Source organism: Cebus imitator, unplaced genomic scaffold (assembly GCF_001604975.1).
Source record: "Cebus imitator isolate Cc_AM_T3 unplaced genomic scaffold, Cebus_imitator-1.0 Scaffold669, whole genome shotgun sequence".
In the NCBI taxonomy this organism is placed as follows: Eukaryota; Metazoa; Chordata; class Mammalia; order Primates; family Cebidae; genus Cebus; species Cebus imitator.
In genome coordinates, this window is record NW_016107984.1 from 511,155 (window position 1) to 520,032 (window position 8,878).

At 47.8% G+C, this 8,878-nt stretch overlaps 1 pseudogene; it reads right to left on the reverse strand.

Moving 5' to 3' along the window:
• Positions 1 to 7,290: 7,290 nt before the first annotated feature.
• On the reverse strand, positions 7,291 to 7,825 carry LOC108295936 (annotated as a pseudogene).
• Between the last annotated feature and the right edge of the window lie 1,053 nt (positions 7,826 to 8,878).

An 8,878-nucleotide genomic window follows, 5' to 3' on the forward strand; every position in this document is an offset into this window, starting at 1 on the left:
AAAAAAAAAAAAAAAAGAAAGAAAAAAAAAAAACTGTGCATAGTGTTATTCAAACTGGGAAAACCCCAGCTATCCACCAGCAAAAATTTAAAGACAAACTGTAATCTATTTTGCAATGGAAGGATAGAGAATAATGAAAATAACTACCACATGCACCAACACAGAAGATACTTAGCGAAAGAAGCTAGACACAAAGAAGGCCATATCAGATTATTCCTTTCAAAGTTTGAACCTAGGCAAAATTAACGTGTGGCAACAGAAGTTAAGATAATTGTGACTTTTGTGGAGAAGGGAATGTATAACTGGGTGAAGGCTGTTCTATTGCTGGTGCTAACTGCTAAGTGTGTTTACTTTGTAACTATTTACCGAGCTTTAATATGGCAAACTGTGCTCCTAGCTATTTAGCACTGATTTGAAACTTATGTCCACACAAAAATGTGTACAGCAGCTTTATTTATAACTGGCCTAAAGTGAAGTCACCAAAATGTCTTTCAACACATGAATGGATAAACACATTGTAGCATCCATACAATGAAAATCATTTAGTAATAAAAAGAAGTATGCTATTGATTCACACTATAACATGGATGGATTTTAAATGCAATTTGCTAAGCAAAAAGCCATCCCCAAAGATTCTGTTTATATAACATTCCAGAAAATGAAAAACTGTAGGTACGGAAAACAAATTGGCAGTTGCCAGGGGCTGAGGAAAAGGAATGATTAACTACAGAGAGGACGCACAGGGTACTTTTAAGGAGATAAACTCTCCCCTATCATACTGAGGAGGTGCTTACATGATTGTATTCTGATCAAATCCATAGAACCGTATGAAGAAGAGGGAACTTTAATGAATACGAAATTTAAAAATTAACTAAGATGAAGGAATGCAGCCTGTAACAAATGACCTAACTGAACTCTAAATGTATGACATAATGCCACTAGAGTAGGTGGAGAAAAAAGAAACTGACCTTTTGGAAAGGTAAGTAACTTTGGAAAGTCATATTATGACTGGAAACTGAAAGACTAAGGTTAAAAGTAACTGTCCGTAAACATTGTACCCTAGTTGGTTAATTTTTTCTCAAAGCGGTATGCACTAACAAGTCAGAGATGGCTTTACATACATATTAAGGTTAAATAAATGAGTCATGGATAGTGAGAGTCAGATTTTTCACTGTTGGAGAGAGAAGTCACAGTGAGCAAGGTGGGGAGGCTAGAATAAACACTATGGTCCTGGATTAGAGTCGTGTGTGTGTGTGTGTGTGTGTGTGTGTCTTAGCAGTTTGCCTGGAAGGCCCAGAAGCAGTGACATCCCAGCATTAGTGAGCACACCTAGTTCCCAGATCTTGGTTTCCAAAACCATTCTCCAATAAAAGGAATCAGAATTCCTTGGATAAATGGCTGACTCTAGGGCTAGGGTAGGAAATATGTAAGAGGAGCCTAAAGCATCTTATAGTGCCAGTAAGTAAGGAATTGCTACAAACTGAAGGATGTCAGCATGTCAAAAAGTCAGAGGCCAACTGAAAGAGCTCCCAATGGCTGAGCTGGCATAGGGTGAGCTGGTGGGAGGCAAGGTCTGGGTGAGAGACCTGGTGGGAGCTGAGGGTATCACATTAACTGACCAGGGAATTCCTTGGAATAGGAATGAGGCTGGCAGAAACAAGAAATTGGCAGAATGTTTGGGAGAAGCATGCACTGGGTGAACATTTGTGTTGAGAAAAATAATGAGGGGGCAAAGATGTTAATCAGAGGTGGCAGAAATGGAGGCAGAAGATGGGAAGTTTTCTGACAGCAGGTTTCAGGAAGCAGAGCATCAGGGAGAAGTAGCCCATGGAAAGCAGGGCAGAGCAACGGTCCCAGAAGGGGAGTTCGGGAGCAGGTGGGGTTTGTGAGAGATCAGGAAGGGGGAATTGCTGGGCAAAGTATAGGGGTTCTTAGGGTTTCTGGGAGCTAGAAAGGACCAAGGGATCTTACAAAAGGGAACTCTGGTTGTGAGTGAATGTAGGGTCCTTTGACAATAGGTGGGAGGTCTGCATAGCACTGGTGCTGCTGGCTTGCTGCTCACTGGGCTCTGTCGAGATCTGTCAAGGGCCCTACTCTCCTGCGGTTTGTTGTTGCAAGGAAAGCCAGGTCAGGGGTTTCTGCAGGATGGGAGCCTCACTTGGGGGCTGACTGGAGATGGCAGGTAAAATGTCCTCCTTGAGGAGGGATTGATTCAAGTGGGAGGGGCAGGAGCCCTTCTCCAAAGGCAGTGCCCAGCAGTAGGTGAACCCAAACTCTACCCACCTTGTATCTTAATCCATTGGGGCTGCTCTAACAAAATACCATAAATTTCTGTGGCTTGTAAACAACAGACATTTATTTCTCACATTTCTGGAGGCTAGAAGTCCAAGATCAAGACACTGGCAGATTCCACCTATCCTGAGGGCTGCTTCCTTATAGATTGCAGCTTCTAGTTTTGTCCTCCCGTGGTGGATGGGGAAGCCCTTTCCTCTTGAGCCCATTATAAGGGTACTAATCCTACTCATGAACGCTTCACCCTCATGACCTAATCACCTCCCACAGGCCTCACCTCCTAATACCATCTCATGAAGCCTTAGCGTATGAATAGGTTAGGAGTGGTTTACAAACAGTCCAGAGCACCTTATGACATCCAGAAGGCCAGAGTCAGTGTGAGAGGGCCCCTTCCCTCTTGCTCTTGGAAAGCAAAGCAGAGACTATCAAGGGAAATCAGAGCCTATTTCAAAGGATACTGAGCATTAATCAAACACCCATTTTACAGATGGACAGCCTGATGCCCAGAGAGCAGTGAGAATGGCCCAAGGCCAACAGCAATCCAGTGTTAGAGGGGCCAGCCTGTATTTCTGCCCCAGAAAATAGAAACTTTGAAAGCACTTTGCAATGACTGTAATAATACAAATGACCACTACTACATACATTCTTCCATTTCTCACAACCACCTTTGAGGTCAGTTTTGTGTAGCCCATTTAACAATGAGGTCCGAGAGGAACACAGTGTGTTGTGACTTTGTCAAAGTCAAAACACCTGCCATCGGAGCAGCCACTGGCTGAATTTTGGGTATGCACACAAGGATTTTGTTAAATTTCACAAGTAGTCCTCGGAGGCGGACAAGGGACTGAGGAGCAAAGCAGCTTTGAGGAGGAAGTAGCACTGATGCTGGAAACTTAGGTTCCAATGGGGACAGACCTAGAAGAAGGAGGACCAAGAGTGACAGGTAGGAGGTAGAGTGAAATCATTCAGAGGAGGGAGAAGCAGCTTTCCTCTGAAGGCTGAGGAGGCGGAAGTGAACTTCACAGAAGAAAGGGGGCTCAAACTCTAAACATCTCTGAGAGCTGAGAGGCTACTTACCTTACCTCTAGGTATGTATCTAAATGTATATATATTTTTGGTCAAAATGAGGTCTCTAACAGACTGTATTTTAAGTGAAAAGATTCTGCAATTTACCACCTGCTGGCTCTGACCCAGGATGGCCCAGCCCTTCCTTAGTTTGCACCTCTTTCCTCATGCAGTTGAATAGTCTTCATGTTTTTTTTTCCCTTTATTTATTTTATTGCATTTTAGGTTTTGGGGTACATGTGAAGAACATGCAAAATTGTTGCATAGGAACACACGTGGCAGTGTGATTTGCTGCCTTCCTCCCCATCACCTACATCTGGCATTTCTCCCCCTGCTATCTCTCCCCAGCTCCCCACCCCCCACCCTCCCTCCCCTATTTCCCCCCAACTGACCCCAGTGTGTAGTGCTCCCCTCCCTGTGTCCATGTGTTCTCATTGTTCAACACCCGCCTATGAGTGAGAACATGCGGTGTTTGATCTTCTGCTCTTCTGTCAGTTTGCTGAGAATGATGATTTCCAGGTTCATCTATGTCCCTACAAAGGACCCAAACTCATCGTTTTTGATGGCTGCATAATATTCCATGGTGTATATGTGCCACATTTTCCCTATCCAGTCTATCGTCGATGGGCCTTTGGGTTACGCATTTCGTAGTCAGTGGGTTGTCATTTCACATACTTTGCCCACCTCTCCTTCCCTTTAATAATTACGGATTATGATCTTTCATTTACATTCAGGAAACTTTAAGAGATTGCTGAGACTCTCCTTAGAGAAAGGGTTTTTAACCTACCTGAACTTGAAGATTTCTTGGAGAATTTGATGCATGTTCAGAAAAATGTACTTTTCTTTGCCTTCACACACATTAGTATTAGTCTGTTCTCATACTGCTAATAAAGACATACCTGAGACTGGGTAATTACAAAGGAAAGAGGTTTCATTGACTCACAGATCCGCATGGCTGGGAAGCCTCACAATCACTGCAGAAGGCGAGGAGGGGCAAGTCACATCTTACATGACAGCAGAGAAGAGAGAATGAGAGCCAAGCAAAAGAGCTTTCCCTTTATAAACCATCTTGTGAGACTTAGTCACTACCATGAGAACTGTATGGGGCAGGGGAACCACCCCATGATTGAATTATCTCCTACTGAGTCCCTCCCACAACACATTCGAATTATGGGAGCTATAATTCACAATGGGATTTGGGTGGGGACACAGCCAAACCATATCAGATCCAATTTCACGTATTTTTGGACCCAGGAAACCCCACTATGGCCCAGATTACAGATGCTTTTTCAGAGCCTGCTTCTGAAATCTTCAGGAGGCTCCTGTGGAGAAAGGAGCTGGTTTCCACCTAGAGGGCCTGTGGGTAGGATGGACAGCTTTCTCCACATTCCCTGTTTTCCAGGCTTAGGGGGGCAGCCACTGGGAAATGAGATGCAGTCAGGTCACCTGTGGGCCATTCACCCACCAGAGATGCCACCAGGGTGGGTAGTGGCTCACTAGGATGAGTGCTGGGCCAGGTCTGGTCAGTGTGACTGCCTCATCCTGAGCTTGATGATGCAGCTGCAGTTGGTCAGGGGCACCCAGAGCAGACTGCAGCAGTCTGTGTGGTCTCATCCCCTGCAGCAACATCTAGATGCTCTACATGAAGGGCAGGAGTGTCCCCATATCCTTGGGTTTCCATGGCAGGAAAAGACTGATGAGGAGCAGTTCCAGGAGTGACAGAAGACAAGACAAGCCTTGCTGTAAAATCAGGACTGCCTCTTGCGAGCAGTTTCAGAAACAGGCTGGAGGTGGATATGAGGAGATGGGAGTAGAGCAGCCGATGGCCCTAGTCAATCAGTGGATGGCATTCCCAAGGCTCAGGAAAGCTGCCCAGGGTGTCTGGGCACCCCTTAGGGTCTCAAACTCTGATATGCATCAATTCTCCTAGAAGGCTCAGCTCCACTCAGGTTTCTGATTCAGAGTGCTTGGCTTGGTGCTGGGAATTTGCATTTTAACAAGGTCCCCAGTGAGGCTGTTGCTCCTGGTCTTGGGATGCTCACTGAGAAAGAATAATGTTTGAGGTGTCACTTTTCTGGCTGGAAACCTCTGTGGAGGGTGAAGCCATTGCCCAAGTTTTGTTTGGGCCCACTGGGCTTGTTCCACCACTCGGCTCTTTCCACTCACTGGACCTGGCAGGCCACGCTCGGCTCATGCTAACAGTCTGGATCCCACACCAGGGACACTGCATGCAGCTTCCATGACTGCCACCAGGGAATGCAGTGGTGCCCAGAGGCTTGGAGACTCCAGGAACCACAGAGCCCCAAAGAGGGAGTCAAAGCCCTGGCTTGGAGAACTCCCAGGTCTGGGATCCCGGAAGGGCTGCAGCTCTTCTCTCCTTCTCATCTGCAATGTGGGGAGCGAAGGGAATGTATCAGCTCTGTTTGTGTTATAACTCTTTCAGCCATGCCATTCAGCAAGTCCCAAGTTCTTGTCCTGCATCCAGGAAGAATAAGGTATGCAGGAGGATGAGCAAGGTGAAGAGGAACTTAACTGAGTGGCAGAATAGCTCACAGGAAGCCCTGGAGCGAGTAGCTTCTCTCTGAAGCTGGCCATCACACTGAGTGTTCAGCTCTCAGGAGAGAAGAGGCCCTGGATTGGGTGGCTTCTCTCTGTAGCTGGTTGTCCTGATGTCTGCTCAGCTCTGGCTGAGCCTGGTGCTTTTACAGACCTCAGAGGGGAGGAAGTGCCACCCCGATTGGTCCACAGGTGGCCATAGGTGGGCTGGAAAAGGTACCACAAGTTCCCACTATGGTCCAGGAAACTGCCAGCCTGGCCACCAGCCTTCAGGATCTCCCTGGCCTGGTGGGGCCTCACTGGGAACCCAACCCCTTCTACCATGTAATCTGTCTGCTTCCTGCTGCCTTTCATAGCACCCAGGCTGTAGATGCCAAGGGGTGCCTGCAGGCCAGTGCCAAGCTGCCCTCAGGTTCTCATCAGCTTCCCTCCTATGCTTATCAGGGCCCAAAGTCTGGAGGGCCCTGAGGCTGCAGGGGGCTGGCATGTCAGCACTTCCCCAATCATGTACACACCCAACTGGTCTGTGAAAGCACCCAGGCTTAGATGGACTTTGCTCCAAGATCAGAGGGGGCATAAACAGCAGGGTGAAGCTGGGCAATGGGAGCAAACATTTTCAAACCTGTGAGGGTGTGGGGGGGGTGCCTTCCCTGGCCCCCAAGGGTGCAAAGATGCCTGGGTCTGCAGCCACAGCTTGGGCAGCTGTGGCTGTGTCGAGTGGGTGGGGCTCCTGCCTGCTCCATAGAGCAAGAGGCTCAGGTCCATAGTCAAGACTTGGGCAGCTGCGGCTACACCCAGGGAGCTCCTGCCCCACCAACACTAAATGAGCAGGGCTTCCACTTGTCCCCAGATCCCACTAGTTCTACAGAGTGTGCAGCCCTGGCTGCACCTCCCTGCTGCAGCCAGTGTGATGGCAGCAGATACTCCAGATAGGCCACTGGTCATTAATAAGAGGTCTACAGGTTCCTGGTTTCCAGGGTCCTGGTTTCCAGGGTCCTGGCTGCTATGAACATGGTACCCATCTGGTTCATCCTGAAGACATGGATTTTGCTCATAACTGTGGCTCACCAAATCCTTCTGTATGACACAAGAGCCAGTAAGAGCCACTCCTTGGATCTAACAGAAACCAGCTTAATGCTGCTTGCAGGACAGTTCTCTGGGTGGCTTGGACCAATGCACTTCTCTCCCTTTTTTTTCTCTCTTTTTTGAGACAGTCTCACTCTGTTGCCCAGGCTGGAGTGCAGTGGGCAATCTTAGCTCACTGCAACCTCAACCCCCAGAGTTCTAGCAATTCTCCTGCTTCAGCCTCCCAAGTAGCTGGGATTACAAGCACCTGTCACCACACCCAGCTAATTTTTGAATTTTTAGTAGAGATGGGGTTTAGTAGAGATTGGGTTTTTCACTAATCAGCTGTTTCCTCAGCTTCACTGCTTCTTCGAATTTGGAAAGGTACTGCTCTAGGCCATAGCGAGAACCCCTCTGGAACATGTCCTCTGTCAGGTCCCCTCAGTTCCACTGCTGGAGCTCAAGGTTGACATCATTACTGTACTCAGATGGTTTAATGAAAGAGTCCCATTTGTCTCCCAGCTGGGTCCCCTTTACCTTAGCGAAACCACCCTGCTGATCAGTTCACCCAGGGTGAGCTGACCGAATCACCCAGCACTACTCGCTTTGACACTGAAGGAACGCTGAGGGAGTTCAGTTTATCACTGTCCTGCTGCTTTGATTTTGTTTTACTTTCTTCTGCACCGTTCCCAGGCCTGTCAAAGCCCATGATCCGGTTGATGCGCTGTTCTGAGTTCATGAGCAGCTTTCTCCGATGCAGCTCGGCACGATGCTGGGAATCTGACAGGCCTGAGCCTGCTGGGACCCCCCACCTGTCCCCATCATCAGTGGTGATGGCCATTGACCCCATCCTCCTGTCCACAGTCTGAAAGAGGTGGCAGTGGCTGTGGTGTTGGCAGCAGCTGTGGGGCCGATGACTCTGTTTCATTTCTTTCATCAAAGTTTTGAAGTTTTCCTCATATAGATCTTGACATATTTTGTTTACTTTATGCCTACATATTTCATTTTTGTGGTACTCATGTAAATAGCATTGTATTTTAAATTTCAAACTTCAGTTTTCTTCATTGCTAGTATATAGGAAAGCAATTGACTTTTAACATTAACCTTATGATATGGTTTGAATTTGTGTCCCCACTCAAAACTCATGTCTAATTGTAATCCCCAGTGTTGGAGGAGGTAATTGGATCATGTGGGAAGATTTCTCCCTTGCCATTATTGTGATAGTCCTCACCAGATCTGATTGTTTAAAAGTATGTAGCACCTCCCCTTTTTGCTCTCTCTTCCTCCTGCTCCAGGCATGTAAGATGTGCCTCCAGGGTCCCACTGCCCTGTGCAATTGGGAGACTGCTCCCTGCATTCCAGCCACTCCAGCTGTAGCTAAAAGGGCGCCAGATACTCATCAAGCCTCTGCTCCCAAGGGTGCAAGCCATAAGGCAGGGGTTAAGCTTGTGGGTGTGCAGAAGGCAAGAGTTGAGGCTTGGGAGTCTATGCCTAGATTTTAGAGGATGTATGGAAATGCCTGGATGTCCAGGCAGAAGTCTGCTGCATGGGTGGTGCCCTTATGGAGAACCTCTACTAGGGTAATATGAAGGGGAAATGTGGGGTTGGAGCCCCACACAGAGGCCTCACCGGGGCACTGCCTAGGGAGTTTCGAGAAGAGGGTCACTGTCCTCTAGGCCCCAGAATGGTAGATCCACTGACAGCTTGCACTGTGTACCTGAAAAGCTGCAGGTACTTAATGCCAACCTGTGAAAGAAGTCATAGGACTGTACCCTGAAGAGCCACAGGAGTGGAGATGCCCAAGGCCTTGGGAGCCCATCCTTACATCAGTGTGGCCTGAATGTGAGACATGGAGTCAAAGATTACATTGGAGCTTCATGATTTGGGACAGCAGGGGGTGGGG